The sequence below is a fragment of the Eublepharis macularius genome, chromosome 1, assembly GCF_028583425.1.
Source record: "Eublepharis macularius isolate TG4126 chromosome 1, MPM_Emac_v1.0, whole genome shotgun sequence".
NCBI classification, from domain to species: Eukaryota; Metazoa; Chordata; class Lepidosauria; order Squamata; family Eublepharidae; genus Eublepharis; species Eublepharis macularius.
In genome coordinates this window covers 46,105,160-46,122,061 of record NC_072790.1, presented here as the reverse complement: position 1 = coordinate 46,122,061, position 16,902 = coordinate 46,105,160, and positions in this window count along the sequence as shown.

The following is a 16,902-nucleotide window of genomic DNA, read 5'->3' as shown; positions in this document are numbered from 1 at the left end:
TTCCATTTTCTTCATTGGCCGTTTCCACGCTACTCACCTTCATCCGGAATGCTGCAGAATGTCGCGAAAAAACCACGGAAGATAGTGTCTTCTCGCGGGAGGCTTCTCACCCTTAAAATTGTGTAATTCTTCAATCATTACTTTTGTCTTCTGGTTGTTCAACTGTAATCCTGTAATGCAAGACTGTTCTTTACATGGTCTTTAATTCTTTAGGAATGTTATTTAGATTATAGTTTGGCACTATGATTTGTTTAGTGTTTCTCTTCAGCTTTATTCTAATTTTTGATATTAACTATTCATGATCTGTACCACAGTCACTGGTCTTTTTTTAACAGAGTGAATAGAGCTGCACCATCTTCTGCTTCTGATTACATAATCTATTTGTTTCCTTTATTGGCCATTCAGTGATTTCCACATATACGATAGTTCAGTTGCTTGAAACATGTGTTTGCAATGAATAATTTGTGGGCTTCACAAAATTCTATGAGTCGCTCTCGTGCTTCATTTTATGATCCTAGTCCAAATTTTCCCATGTTTGATTTTGCTTTGCCTCCTACTTTTGCATTCCAGTTACCTATTATAATCAGTGCATATTGCTTATGTGAATGTACAATAAGGGTGAACACTGAAAAAATGTCTGTTTCAGTTTCAAGTTCGGGGTTTCCGAAGGAACTATGTACATTATTGTTTTCTTCTGGATGGGGCATTGCTGGCTTGGATCTAATCCATTTGTTGTTGTTTTTCCATTACCATGAGTTTCTGCCCCAATGTTTGCAACGAGGGCTTTCAGGCTCTTTGGGACAGCTGTTTTTGCACTTAACAGCACCAAAATTGCTCAGAACACACTCTAAACCATTGATCCATCCACCAAGTTTCTCATCAGTTACACCACACACACAACAACAACAACAGACCCTGAAGAAGGTGAGTGTTAGTGGGTGCAAACTATGGCAAGAAGTTGGCTGGCAAAAGGGTAGCAGGGCGGCAGCACCATTAAAAACAATCCTGCTTTATGGGTTTTTCTTCTTTTTCTGTAGTGCCAATAAATTGTTACCTTTGCATCCTGCTGTTGCCTGTTGGTGCCATGTTTCCTTGTGTTTTGCAGTTTTGTTCCCATGATGAAGCAGTATTCTCGCATTAATCATTGGATTGTTTTTGAAAGAGCAGAGTAGGTGAATGGCTCTCAGGATGGGGGGGAAGCAATCCTTAAAAGGTCTCCTCAGGTGTAAGTCCCATATTATTCAACAGAGCTTACTTCCCCATAACCTAACCCCATAGGTTAGGTTAGACTTGCAACCTATGATTGAAGTCTTCAGAGGCTTTTATCATGTTTGACTTGCACCTTTCCAGCTCAGTGGCACTTTTCCTCACAGTAGCCAACCATCCAAGTGCACTGAAAAGGGGTGGAGGAGACAGAAGAGTGCCCCAGTAGCACCACAAAACAAATCAAGATGCCCTCAAAACAAATCTTTTCAGATATAAGTCCCATGTTATTCAATGGTGCTTACTCCCAGGGAAATGTCTTTAGAATGGCTTATTCTCCCTTCCTAACATTTCCAAACTGATAGGTGGGGCGGGCTCTCCCCTTTGGTTGGACCCAGTTGGCAAGGAGACATTACCATTATCTGGGTAGTGACGGGGAAAAAAGATGCACTCATGAGCATTGTGCACATGCCCCCTTCCTGCACATGGCTCTAAAACAGTCATAAGAGACTGTCACAATCCTGCTACTGCTGTGACCACTTCACCTTGCCTTGTTTCTGTGACCTTTGGACCCTGCCCTGACTCTGCCTGCATCTAGCCCCTGAACTTGCCAGTAACTGACCTTTGGATTGCCTGACTTTGCTATTTGGACTGCCCTCTGACTGAACCATAGACAACTTTTGACTTGGCACTGACCTTGGAATGGACTTTGACCACGCTACTGGACTAGCACATGACAAAGATGCTGCCATGCAGATCCATTGTCTGCTTGCTGCTGCCGCTGCTGTAAGAATTGAAATGAAACTAAATACACAAACTTTTTAGTGGGAAGGTGCTGCTGTAATTTGTTTTCACAGATTTGGTTCACCATTCCATAAGCTGCTTTAATGAAACAAAACAGAGATTTCCAGGTGTGTTTCTGGCTCATTTGTTTAGTTTTGCACATCTCAATTATCAATTCCCCCCCGGACAATTGCATAGAAGCTTTCAATTTCTTTGTCTTTAGCCTGTGTAGTTGGCATGTAAATCTGAATGATGCTTATGTTAATAGACCTTCCATGAAGTCTGATATTATTGTCAGACTTTGCTTTATAGCTCCTGTTTGTTTGTGCTACATTTCACTTCACTATTAGAGCAATACCATTTCTTTTGAGTTTGTTATTTCCAGAGTAAAACACTTAGTAATTTTCTGTCTGAAAATGCCCTGATTCAGTCACTTTATTTCATTCACACTTAGGATTGCAATGTTTAAACATTCAGTTTCTTGTTTTATGATTTCGAAGTTCCCTTGATTTGTACTTCTCATATCTCATTTTCCTATTATATGGTCTTTCCTTTTGCATCTATTCACATCAGCAACTGGACATCCTTTTGGTTTTAATCCAGTCCTGTCATTAAGAACAGCACTATTTGAACTTGTCCCCTGCTCTTCCCCAGTAGCCAGTTGAGCACTTTCCAGTCTGGGGGTTCTGTTTTCCAGCTTACCTTCTTTTATTTTGGGTTATCTCAACATAGTGTTTTCAAAACATGAGACGATCAAAAGTGTTTTATCATTGCCTTCTTCTGCGCAGTACTAACCAGGGTTAGGTAAAGTGTCACTGCCATTGTCCGTGAAAGATCCTCCGCCAGTGTCACCTTCCACTACATCTAGGAGTGATCCTTCAAGGATTCCTCCAGCCCATCAACCTCTAGAACTATGGTTGTTGTGGATTTTCCGGGCTGTAGAACTCTAGAACTGTCAATTCTCTTTTGTTGATGTGGACTGTTGATTCCTGAAGAGGGTGAATTCATCTTAGTCTGATGTCTCAGTGCTGACTATTCCACCTTGAGTGACTCTGTTAGGAGTTTAGTCTCTTGACCAAATTTAAACTCCTGATGGTATTGCTCTCTCTTCACCGACACACTCAAACCTCTTCACCATGTTCTGGTGTGTATCCAAGAGGATGTTGACTGCAGTACAATACCTTATTTTTAACAACCACTTGCCCCAACATATGAACCTGCCTTATCAGACCATTAACCCATTAAGCTCCATTTTGTCTCTTTTAACTGGCAACAGCTCTCCTAACACCTCTTGCCCGGCATCCTTAACTGGGAATTAAACTTGGGACATGAGCTATAACTGCTTTCTACACTGCCTTCTCGCTGATTCATGACATAATTTGTCTATCATCTTCACCTTTACCTTATTCTTCCTTTATGGAGTTCCAGGTGGCATACATAGTTCTGACTGCTTCCATTTTATCCTCACAACAACTTGGTGAGATAATTTAGGCTGAGAGAGGCTTACAGGCCAAAGGTCAGCCCCTTGACTTAACTGAAGAGGGATTTGAAACCTCATCTTTGTCCCAAACTAAGCGCTATACTACCCATGATTACCACCTGCACTACACGGAACTTGGCCTTACATTATTTAGGAAAGCCCGATTCTTCAGGCTTCCCCTGGTCAAACAACAAGCCAAAATACAAGAGCTTTAAGGAAAGCAAGGCAAAAAGCTTAGGAATGTACTCAGTGCTCTAGCAACTATGCCTTAAAAAGCACATTGATTTCATGAAAACATTGTGTTTTCAAAGCATCTAATCTATAGCAGTTCCTTTTTTAAAAAAACCCATTATTTTGAATATTTCTTCTCTCAGTCTTCTTTTTTTCCTCCCTGTGTGCTGTCTGTATATATGTACTGCACATGCATTTCAATTTGCCTGTTAGAGGAACTACAGAAGTTGTGGCCTTGAGGCTCCCGTTCCCTGAGGAAAGGAGAGGAATGTATGTGATAGTGGTGCATTTACTAGATCTGAGAGGATAGCGGGGAATAAAAGACTTCTTTCTCTTCTGAGAACTGACTCCTTTTAAAGCTGGGCAAGGGGGACAGAAACAGGCCAAAATCCAGCCACGAGTAAGCAGCAGAGAATTCATGCACTGCTTTGAAACAAAAGCAGAACTGGATGTGGAGGCTTAAGCAACTGTAGTGTTTGATGTTGCATTTATTATGTGAGCCAAGTTTTATCCATTCTGAAAATTAATGCATCATTGTATAGCAAAAAGATCTTGATTGCAAGTTTAATTGGGATACTTTTACAGGGCATGAGAAGGGTAAATTCCTAAAAGTGATGCTGAAGATTGCGACAGCAGCAGGCTTTAATCCAGCCATTATAGAAGTTTTCTAATTTTCAAACAGGATGTGGATTCTTAAAGAATATAAATTTGAAATAAGTATCCATTGCATATAACAGTGCCTTTTACTGAGACTATTTATCTACCTATCCCCTTATTGCTTCTCTGATTGACCAAGTCTCTCCAATGCTTTAGCTCAGATAGATCTTCCTGGATGGATACTGACAGCGCAATCCTATGAAGAGTACTCCAGTCTAAACCCATTTAAATCAGTGAGTTTAGACTGGGGTAACTCTTCTTAAGATTGCGCTGTGAGAGTTTCATCATGGCTATAACCACCAAATGAACCTAGTTTGATCAAAGTCCTTTGTCTAAACATGAAGTGGGATGCTGATTAGACATGGGCGCAAACGGAAAAAAACCCCGAACAAGCTGTCTGTTGTTCGTTGCCATCCACGAACAATGAAAAACAAACAGTAATGAACATGACCCTGTTCACAAACATGTTCATTGTTTGTGGCCCTTTAAAGATCCCTTTAAACTAGCAGCTGGCAGGTGGCAGGGGGGATTTCCCCCTGCCGCCTGCCAGCTGCTAGTTTAAAGGGCCCTTTCCTGCCACGTGCAAGGGGCAGGGCCTTTTAAACACCCCACAAACTGACCTTCCAGACCCCCTGTCCCCGAGAGGGGAGGTGGCCCACCTTCAGAACCACCACATGGGGCCAAAGTCAACTGGGGAGGGTGGGTCCATTTGTGTTGATTGGGAGTTTCTTGGGGGCATCAAATTTGGGAATGTATAACTCCGAGATCCATACTGGAATCTTGACCAAACTTGGGTGGTGGCTGGAGAAAAGCCTGCTGCACAATCCCTGTGAATATGGGCTTTCTAAGTGCTAAGGGGGCTGCTCTGGTGCTGCTGAACATCGAACACCGAACACATTAGTTAACGGGACATGTTCGGTTCCAGTCGGCTGTTAGTGTTCGTCACCAGGAACGAACACCGAACAGCCTGTTTGGGGTTTTTTTTTCCTGTTTGTGCCCATGTCTAATCAGAACCATCCATATTAATGTATTCATAAGTTTCCAGAATTTAACCTCTCAGACAATGTAGTTCAGGGCTAAGACCCTGTACCTAATAACTAACTTTTTATTTCCACTGAGGAAAATAAACTTCAGAACCCAAAAGAGGGATCAACATTGCAACCAGGTTAACACCTCCACAGATGAAGGAAAGATCAGAAAGAGGTTTAGAAAGACCTGGGTGGATAACACATCATGGAGAGTACTGCAAAGGTCAACTCTACCGAGCTGAATATTTCAAACAACAAGGGAAATAAAGCTATCAAGCCCAAATGTTTGTATTACTCGTTTGTTTTCCTTGGAATTTTCATCCAGAAGAATAGTGGTCATGGCAGCTGTCTAAGTGAGATATAATGATGGCACTTTTTAAAATTCTTTTTAAATTCTAAGTTACTGAACACCTGTGGTTTCTGGAAGCTTTTTCAAACAACAATAGTTTGGAGTATAAAATGGACCTTTTCTAAATATATTCTCAAAATGCTTCTTTACATTTTTTCTATGTTACTGATTTATTTATTTACTTCTCTTATACTCCACTTTTCTCCTCAATGGTGACCCAAAGTGGCTCATAACTGTGTCTCCTCCATGTTTACCACAGCCCTGTGAGGTAGGTTAGGCTGAGAGTGTATAATTGGCCAAGGTTACCCAGCAAGCTTCCATGGCAAAGTGGAGGTTCAAACTTGACTCTTCCAGATTTTAATCTGATAATTTAGCTATTACACACTGCTGGGTCTCTGGAGGTATTTTTAGCAGCTCAGCAGCAATTATGGAACTTCATGCTTTTGAAGACTGTCCAGGCTTGAATTTTTTTCTTTTTTAACATGAGTCCAATAGTCACTGTACATTTTTTAACTAAAGACAAAACGTACAAAATATCACTGCAAATGGAATGTGAATTAAAATGCATATCCCTTTAAATGATTCATAATAAATGAATTGGGGAAGATTGGGACCCTATCAAGTAATATGTACCAGATTTTATTCACAGAAAAGCTTCATCCTGCAGAGAGATATCTTGTATTTAGATGCTCATACCTTGATTACAAAAATTGCCCTAGAAATGAGATTTTACAAAGTTTGATTTTAACCTATGTTTTATTGTGTGATTTTGAGCCCGGGGGTAGAGGAAGGTTGACAATTATGAGCATTAGGAAAATTCTTGGTGGTTTGATGTTCTTGAAGGCCTGTGACAAGCAGAAGGGTTTCCTGTCCCAGAAAGGTAATACCAGCCAAACAATTGTTTCACACCTGAGACTATGAAACTGCAGGTTCAGCATCCAATCACCTTTCAGCGGAGGGCTGACAGGTTGGAGGCAAGCACATCAGCAGTAACTTTGGGTCTGCCTCATCAAGACTGCAATTTAAATCTCTTCCTGGAAGTGTAGCAGAGTGGTTTACTCTTATCTCTGGGATAGAATAGAGTACTCAGTCATAGGGTTACCAGGTCCCCTCTACCTCCTGGTGGGAGGTTGAAGGCCTGGGACTTACCTTGGGGTGTTTTTCTTCACGTGTGCAGTGCGCATGTGCTCCCAGCCCATGTGATGATGTTACTTCTGGGAAGTGACATCATCGCATGGCAATGCGCATGGCATGGCGGGGAACTGGCAACTGTACCTAGTCATGAGGTCTGTCTCTGGTGATGAACTAACCTCTGATTCTTGAGAAACTGCAGGCTGCTATGGGTGAAGTCCTGTGTATGAGATGATCTAATCTGATGGCTAGACAGTGAAAGCCTGTTTATATGGCTGCCAACCAGCAGGAGGATTGTGTTGCAGATGTCAGCATCCCAGAGAAAAATTAAAAAGAAAAAAAGGACTTGTTTACTTAAGTTATGATCATGTAATTCTGGCAATTCCTAGAGCTAGCTGGAAGCATAGTAAGAAGTTCTGATTTTACCATAGAGTGTTTCCTAGAGCTACTCTTTGTTAGTTCTGGGTAGTTCTAGGAATTGCCAGAACTCTATGGTAAGAATTTCTTGTAAGTCAACAAGGCCCTATTTTTTAAAAAAAATTCCCCCTGCCGTGACTTCCAGCAGCAGCAGGCAATGAGACCTGGGTGTGGGTCATTTCCTGCACCCACTGGGGCCTGTTTATAACCACAAGGGAATTCCAATCACAATCTGAAGCCACAGCTAACTTAAGTTTAAGTGTCTTATCCAGGACTCTCCTGTGACTTTCTAGAGACTGATGCTGGCGAACTGTTCTTTAAAAATAGTGTGTACATAAATAAATGCTTGGTTATTTTTATACAGCTCCTGCCTCAGTAATCTCCATGTCCTTGCTTACCACAAAACTTACCTCACAGGGTTTTGTTGTGATGAAAAAATAAAGGACAGGAAAATGATCTAAATCACTTTGGGTCCCCATTAAAGAGAAAGGTGGGGTATCAAATAAAATTGCCTAGGGACGATGGCCCACGCACCCCCTGGACTCATCTCCTTGTCCCATCGGGAGGCCGGAGAGCAGCGCTGAGGCTGCAGAAACAGTGTGGGCGGAGCATTCATGCGGTTGGCGTGATGACGTCACTCCTCAAAGGGCTATCACTCCACTGGGAGGGGAGAGGGACCTGGTAACTTTACTGGAGATGTCCAGCCAGCCCCACCCTGCAGGCAAGTTGTGCAGGGTCCACTGCTGGACCCAGGCTGGGTGAATCCTCCATAGGGGAAAAGGTGTGGCAGAAGGGGACAGGCCCTTTTTACGAGATTATGGCCCTTTGAGGGGGTTATGGTTTCACAGTCTCTTACCTGAACTTTAGTTGTGGGCTAGGTGTCAATAGATGGACAAATGCATGTCTGTCATGACTGTGTCCCATCCATGCCATTATTTGATGCCGACCTGTTATTCTGAACCAGTGTTTAATGCTGTACCTTGATGTCATACTACCAATGCCATAACTACTTTGCTTTCACAGGCTGACTGAAGCTGCAGGAATCTTATCTAACGGATTTGGAACTCTCAGTGCTTCTGACCTAGTACACTGCTCGCTCCCATGAATTACTGTGTTTCAACTTTAATCTCCTGCTTTCTCGGTGTCTAGACTTGATAGTTAAAATATGTGAGAAGTTCTCAGGATTGGTTCGCACCAAAAGTCATGTTTTGCTGTTGGGAGGGGGAAAGGAGTAATTGTGTTCTTTAAGAGGAATAGTTTTTACACACGTTGCCATTCCTGTCAACCTTGTTGTTACTGCTTAGTTGCTTACCTTGCTTCTAAGTAATCTTATGGACATAATCCTAATCCTATGCATTCCTAATCCTATGGAAATGATCTCATTCCTGAATAAAACCTTTTAACCAAGAACCTGGATTCTTGCTATAATGGTACAGGGGTCTATCTGCCATAGCCTGTCATCCATAGCCTGACAATGCCTTTCTTTGTGATCATGGATGCCTTCCTTGGTGGATGCATGCTTTCCTTTGTGTTTGTTTTGTTTTAACTGATAAAAGATAGCTATGTAGGGTGGGCCCTACCAGAACCTCTCTTAGGAGAAACCCCCACAATAATTTTAACTTGCCTTTGTGCTATTGCAGAAAAGCCTAGAAGAACCATCCAAAATACAGTAGTGCTACTCGGTTTAAGAATCTTGAGATATGAAGGAGAAATTGTGTAATTTCAGAACTTGGTCATTTGCGCTCTGTTCTTAAGCTCCACAAAGTCTCCTATCGTATAATTTCCCTGAATATGGTAAGATTTCTAACCTAACTAATAAATGCAGATATGGATTCTGGGGGGCACATTTATGAGAGGTGTGAAAGTAAGGGGGTGAAAACTTTTATACGCCAAACAGATATTCAAGCAATTGTGTTAAGTGCCAGTTAGGCACGAGCATTAAAGAGCAGTTACATTGAAAGCGGCTGTGAGACCAGATAACACTGCCAAAATCCAATGATGGAAGCACATGCTTTGAAATGCTCTTTAATTGGGGCAGTGGCTCAGGGAAATGCCTGCAACTAATTTAGACACATCACTAAACCTCTTTAGCAGTGAAATCATACAATTCCATGCAGCATGTTTTTTTTTAAAGAGAAGAAAGAAATTTTACAGCTAAAATAAATGTGTTGTGGAGCAGAATCAATTTATTCGCGTAATTATGTGCTAAATATACAATTTTAATAGAGAAATGGCCCTGATCCAGCATGTGCAAGTAGCCTCCATCTGCATCAGATGTATCCAGAAATTTCAATGGATTCTGGATGAGCATTTGCTACAGATGTAGAGATGCATCCAGATGTGCTTCTACTGTTGCATCAGAAGCTTACTTCCTTATACAGATCTCCTCTGCTGGACTGGGGTGAATTAGTATTGCGGATTCTATAGAACTTAGTGGTTTGTGTGTGCATGTGCGTGTGTGCGTGCGCACACATGCACTCAGGAAAAGACTTCACAGCTATGATTCTGCACACAATTAGGCTACTTAAATCCCACTGAAGCACCAGAATGGCAGCTTAGTTACTTAACATGCATGACTTTCTCTAGGTCAGACCAATTTCCTTGATGCATGAGGGAAACCTATTTCTGATGATAAATGATTGAGTACATGGCACTTATTAACGTACAGAACATCCTCACAAAATCTTGGTGAGAAAAGTCATTACAGTTCCCATTTTACAGATGTGGAACTAGGGGTGATGTAAGCTCTGTATTCCGATAAATATGGGGACGGAAAAATGAAAGGAAGGCGGGAAACTCCATTATTTCATCCCAAAAATCAGAAGCTACTTTAAGGTCTTCTCTCCTCCTAGCATGATGGTCATCATTTCTCCCTCATCTGTTAAAATCTCCTCACCATATGATTGACTTGACCCGTCTTTCCTTCTCCCAATATTTCATGCAAAACATTACCTTGCATTGTGTTTAAAGACCTCTGGAGTATCAAGGAGGGAAGGAGACAGCTGCTGTAGAACAAGGTTGGCAGAGGAAGAGGAGGCATCGAGGGAGAGGGAGTAAGCAGGGAGGACAGCAGGCCACCACCTGGAATGATTACTGGGGGGACCAGGGGTTCAAAGTTGAAGGGAGAAGGAGAGACTCGGAGAGCTGGAGATCCAGAGAGCCGGAGAATAGGCTACTGGGAGATAATAGCAGCATACCTTGTGTGTGTTTTCCTCTGTTTGTGACGGGGTGGAGGAATTGTTTATTTGGGGGCCTGGATCTTGGCAGAGTGGCCAACTACTCATGTGTGTGAATCTATTGTTTTTTTAAAGTATGTAACTCTTCCACGTTTGGACAAACACTCCTTCCCCCATGCCCTCAGTGGGTGTTTTTCAAGCTTTCTATTAAGAAGACTACCAAATGAACATGGGAAGAGCCATACTGGATCAGAGCAGAGGTCCAGTCTGGTATATTGAAGGGTCTCACTCTGATGTGGTCCCCTAGCACGGGCAATCAGAGGCTTACTGCTTCCTTTAGTCACCATGAATCTGTATAATAACTCTTTAAAGTCATCTGTGCTAGTCACCACCATCATATCTACAGGCAGTAAATGCCACAATTTAATTACTGAGTAAAGCAATACTTCCTTTCTTCCACCCTGGACTTTTGTGATTATGGAATTGCCATTTCAACCCTCATTCAGAAGAAAAATATAATGTTAAATGAAGGCTCCTCATGTGCTCTTCGTGACGGTCAAGTGACAAGTTATTTGTACTTGATATGTCCTCATATTGACCTTTGTTAGGTTATGAGGGAACATTTTCTACATTCTGAGCTGTGGAAAGTTCCATTATGTGGAAGAACATCAACACCACACTGCATGTGTACTGGACATCACAGGTAACACAGCCATAGATTGAAACATCGTTGAAATATGTTTCAATTTATCTTCTTATTCTATTATTTTATTAAATCAATTCATAATGTATTTTATCTCTCTGCTGTGAAAGGCACATTTAGTGCCCTTTTGACTGTTAAGTGTTGCCAAATCTCACAAGCCAGAAGAAATTTATAACATTGAAAGGCATCCGGGATTCAGAGATAACATCAAGGAAAGATGAACTGATCACAGACAACTAGAAAGATGAAAGGAAGAGAGCAAAATATGTGCACGAGGGATGGCATTGCTGAGTGCACACAAACAGAACAAAGCAGGACATAAATCAGCCCCCCAAAATGGCCGTTCACCAGACCAAAAATAAGTCATCCTTTTGACTGTCAAGACATTACCCGTGGCCAGATAGCTGAACCTTGTGCAGGCCAGTGCTTGAAAAATATTAAATCTACTGCTCCGATGTCACTTTGTATGGAAGAATATCATCATCCCATTTAATCCTTCATTACTAGGTTGACTGACCTTTGACTGAAAAGTGCTGACAGGGCCCTGTGAACTCTGGAACTGATAGCACCATGTTATATTATAGAGGAGGAACAAACAGATACAGAGCAACGTATTGTATAATTCGAGTATTAGTTAAACACTAAAGGGGAGAAAAGAGATTTATAATATGAGAATACTGTGTCAGGAATTGAGATAAACCTTGTTTAACTATCGATAAATATATTACCAAAACATGCACATAACACCACATGTTGTAGCTAGTTTAGATTTCAGATCTGATCACAGATTTTAAAGCAAAGACAACCACCATCCCATGGGACAAAAATGTTGGCATTGTTAAACAAATTTCATGTGATATACTTTTATTAAGACAGATCAAACTGGCACACAACTGCACAAGCTTTGGATTGTTCAGAACTCTTTATCGCTAGATGTTAACTAAACACAAAGTAGCTGGGAGGGGGAGATTTTCAGGTCCATTACCTTTTGTCTACTTTTTGTTTTTTTGTTTGGAGAGTCCTGCAAGCTGAGGATGGGGCCTCAATGCTCTAGAATTCACCTAAAACTCTATGGTTTAACAATAGAGTTTTGGGAGAATGCTAGAGTATCTCCTGATGTGATATCACTTCCAGGAACATACTGGAAATGCTGTGATGGCATTGGTGCAACACTGATCACCCTTTTATTTCCCCGAGCACCCCTCCCCCATTTAAGCACTGGTGGGCAGAGCTGTGTGTGGAAGGCTGGGAATTCTGCCTAGATACTAGATAGTCTGAAGTAGGATAGGAGAAGTTTTGAGTCTTCAGGTGTAAAAATGCTTAGGACTCTGTTACTCTTTTTGTGTGTGAAGTCCACTTATCCTGAATTACCTAAACAGGACCGCCAAATGTTTTTTGTCCATCTGCAACTGCAGGGAGTGGGGAGGGGGAGCCTAGGCATTTCTACTACTTTAAATGTCACCTTCTAACAAGGGGGATATAAGTTCCTTGTGAAAAAGCTGTAAAATGGTTATTTCATTTATAGTTGCTAGGCACTTGAAAGGAACTATTTATCTGACTTGAAGTACAGAGTGATGCTTTTCTACAAAGAGCTTGTAAATATGAGGTGCTGTTACTATGTTGATTCTGCTTGAAGAACACCTTCGCAAATCCTGTAGATGTGCAGTGCAGCCAATAGAGGTTACTCCAGAAAAATACACTGATTTGCTTAGACCCTATAAAAGTTTTAATATGGGGATGTTGGTAGCAAAGCAGATCCAGGCTAGAGATGTGGGCAGAAATTTTATTCATGTACCTCTTAAGTTCAGCCCTATATGTTTCAGCATGTCTTCAGCTCTGTATTGGATTCTTGCTAATGCTATGTCTTTGAAAACTTGTATTTATTTAACCTAAAGCATTATTTATGGAGATGTCCTTGATATTGGTTGTACTAATTTCACACTATGTAATTCACCTTGAGTCTCAGTGAGAAAGGCAGGCTTTAAATGGAATAAATGGGAGAGAGAGAGAGAAAGAGAGAGAGAGGGCATGAATTCTAGCAACGGTGGAGAGCAAGTAAAAAAAAAACCCACCTGCTTGCTGTCTTCATATACTGCATTTATACCTCACCTTTTCTCTCAATGGGGACCTAAAGCTCTTTTTCACTGCGACCTTTTGTTTTTCTTCTTCTTCCAGAGCATTCCCTTCCCATCTTTTCACATTCCCTTTATATGCTTTATCACGTAGGCCTGTCTCCCCCTTCTCTTTCTTACTCCTCTCATGGCACATCCCTTTTCCTCCCCATGCAAGTTTTCCATCCCTTTAACTCCCATGTGCAGCCTCCTCCCCACATCATCCCTCAACTGCTTCTACAGGACCTCTTAATCTCTTGTCCTGGCTTCAAAACTCTCTATTCCCCTATTCCCTTCTTTCTACAACTTTCATACCATGTCTCCCTCACGGCTGATGTTAACCCCTGCTCACCTCATTCCTTTAATTTCCCCTCCCCTCAGACTTTCTTAGTCCTTACCATCCTACATGAGACATTTAACAGTTTTTCATTATATTCAAGCATTTGTCCTAGCTCAATCAAATGATTACTGAATGGTAGATTTCACCATATTCCATATTCAGATCACCTTTGTTCTTGTGGTCAGCATAAAATTGACGCTTTGTCTGATAAAATATTGGAATGTCCTCTTTCTATTGTTTGTAGGAATCACTGGATTTTACCTTTTTAACTTGTGCCCCAGTTAATAATTTTCAAGAGGAGATTCTTCCCTATCTGATGGTAGATAGTGATTCAAATATAACCTTGTTGGTTGCTAAATTTCTCTTTAGCGTGTTTTCCTTTCAAACAATTTATTATTCTGTTGATTGCTCAAGAAGATCATTTGATCATAGGAGCTCAGAAAAGCATAGGATGGAATAAAGTAAGTAAGTAAATAAATAGTAGGTATGGGCACGAACAGCAATATGAACCAAAAAAAGCCACGAACAGCCCAATCTGCTGTTTGCGAACAAGCTGTTCGTGAGGCCCCATTCTAAACGAACAAGTGGTCATTGCAAGCCTCGTTCATTGCTATTCGTTGCAGTCCGTCAAGCCAGACAGTCTGGCACCTGCAATCAATTCCCTTGGCAACATAGACAGGGATTGTCTGAACTCTGTCTGAACTCCTGCTGTTGCTCTGGAAACCCCAATCTAAGCCCAATTTAGCTTGATAGGCAGGTCTTCCTTTCCAATGTGGAGCTCCAAATTTTTTACAACAAGGGAGCAAAGAGCAGGGGGGAGGGGAGCTCCCAGCTCTGGCTTAGTTTGCAGACAGTGTAGAGGGAGAGAGTTGCTGTTGGCATTTTGATAGAGAGAATGCATTGGAGCTTGAATTTTCTTTGTGTGTGGTGGGATAGGGCTGCTACTAGGCTCTGGGCCAAGCTATTGTTTATTATTGGTACCTTTCCTGCTGCCTGCTCAGGTAAGGTTTCTGTGAGTGGTGCAGTAGGGATCTTGACTTGGATGATGGCTGGAGGAGAGCCGGCTGGCCCCCATGAACAGCCAACCACAAACATGTTCATGAACAGGGCCATGTTCGTGGTTGTTCATGAGTCCCTGTTCATGGATGCCAATGATCAACAAACATCATGTACAGTTTTTTTTTCTGTTCGTGCCCATCTCTATTCAGGACCCAAAGGAAAATCTTGTCTGGGACAAAATCCATAAGCTTTTCCAATTCACCTATTAATTTTGACCAATGGGAAAACTCCAGGTAATCAGATCAAATGTAAATCTTCTGAAAAAACTTGTGTACAATACTTTGAATAAAGAAGTGTTGTGCACCAGGAAGAAGTATCATGCTATATATGTAGTGCCCTGATGGTTTATACTTTCCTGGCTACTCATAACAGCATGCTTGGGTATTTTCCTGGAGGTCTGTCAAAGTGTTTGTGCACAGGGAGCGCTGGATTCCATTCCTTGGAAATGAGTTCTCACCTGTATTGTGCAGGAGGCCATTCTTTCAGAGATTATGAATCATTACATGTTTCTTTAACAATAACACACACTCCCTTTATACAGATGGTAATATCATAAGACATCAACCTTAAGCTCTACAGCCGGAGATTTAATAATGCCACCCGTTCTGGCTTGTAACATTTCTACACCTGCTGAGTTATGACGTGGTTCTTTTGCAAACACCTTTCAACTTGCACCAGCTCTTCTATCCAAAGGATTATTCAAGCATGTGTTTATCATAGCCCCTGTTGTGTCTACAGGAGAGGGCTGAAAATAGAAGTGGACAAGTTAAAGGAAACTAGCTCTTGTACCCAAGTATGTGGCCTCTCATTCATGCGTAATTCAGTGATGAATAGCTAGACTAAGCAAAGTGTTTGAATATGAAATGTAAGTCAATATTGCTCCAACAGGTCGATACATTAATTCAACCAGTAAAAGACAAGTTAATTTAATATTACACATGGATTTGATTTCCTTTATGAAAATGGTAACATTTTAGAATATCATTTTATTACTGAAACTAGGATTATTGATGCAATGAATGTAAATAGTTTTTTTAAAAATTTGATATGGGCTGTAATATCTGATGTTTTTAAAATTCCACTCATCTTCCAAGGAGTTTACGATGACAAATGTGGTTCTCCCGTCTTCCATTTACCTTCAGTTACTGGCTCAGCATCATCTAGTGAACTTCAGGGTTGAGAGGGGATTTGAAACTAGGTTTCCTTCTCCCAACCTCACTCTCTAAGTCAGCCGTCCTCAGTATTGTTGGACACATTTAAAATGCTGAGAATGGGGAGTAAATAACACCATTGGTGGCTGGGGCCAACTGCAAAATGGTGCCATGGAATATGCTGTGAGTCACAAAATGTTGCAAAGGTCCCAGTCAAGCATCCTCTTATGCTTGAGATGCCAGTACTTATGATGTTCACCGCCTTGCGGTCCCAAGCCAGCTATCTAAAAGAGGCACCAGTGTAACTTCTCTTTATATGGGTTCTATGGAGCTTAGGAAGCAAACTTTCACACAATTAAGAAAAAAAATTAAAACCTTTTACCGATAAATCCAATACAACTTATTTTTTTTCTTTAACTAAACTCATAAGTGCAACCAGGCAGAAACATTCAGCCAACAATGTCTTTGGAAAGGTAAACAGTTCAACTTGTCAGATCCCACCTAGTGACAGAGTCCTTTTTCACAATCTTTCCAATTCGAAGCAACTGGTACCCAGGCTTCCGACCTCTTCTTGGGGAATTACAGCCCTGCAAAAATAATACAATCCCAGTAACACCAACCAAACACAATACGCAAACAACTCTTTGGGGATCAATGTAAATCACTAAGCTACAACAGGAGCTCTATCTGAAGCAATATTTCTTGAATTAGTATATCTGGTGATCCTTATTTGAGCCTTTCCATGTAATCAAAAATACACAACTGTATTCAGCTGTGGATGCAAAGAAAAAAGAAAAAAAGACAGTGACTGCAGTGACTAAGTGTCTTTGAGGAATGAGAAATTTGTACTATTATCAAGACTGTGAAGATGGATATAACTGTGTGGCACATTGGTAGGGTTGCTAGTCTCCAGGTGGTAGCCGGAGAGCTCCTGGAATCACAACTGATCTCCTGGCCATAGAGATCAGTCCCCCTGGAGAAACTGGCTGCTTTGGAGCTTGGACTCTATGGCGTTATACCTTGGACAGGTTCCTCACCATCCCAAACCCCACCCTCTCTAGGCTCCCCCTCCCCAAATCTCCA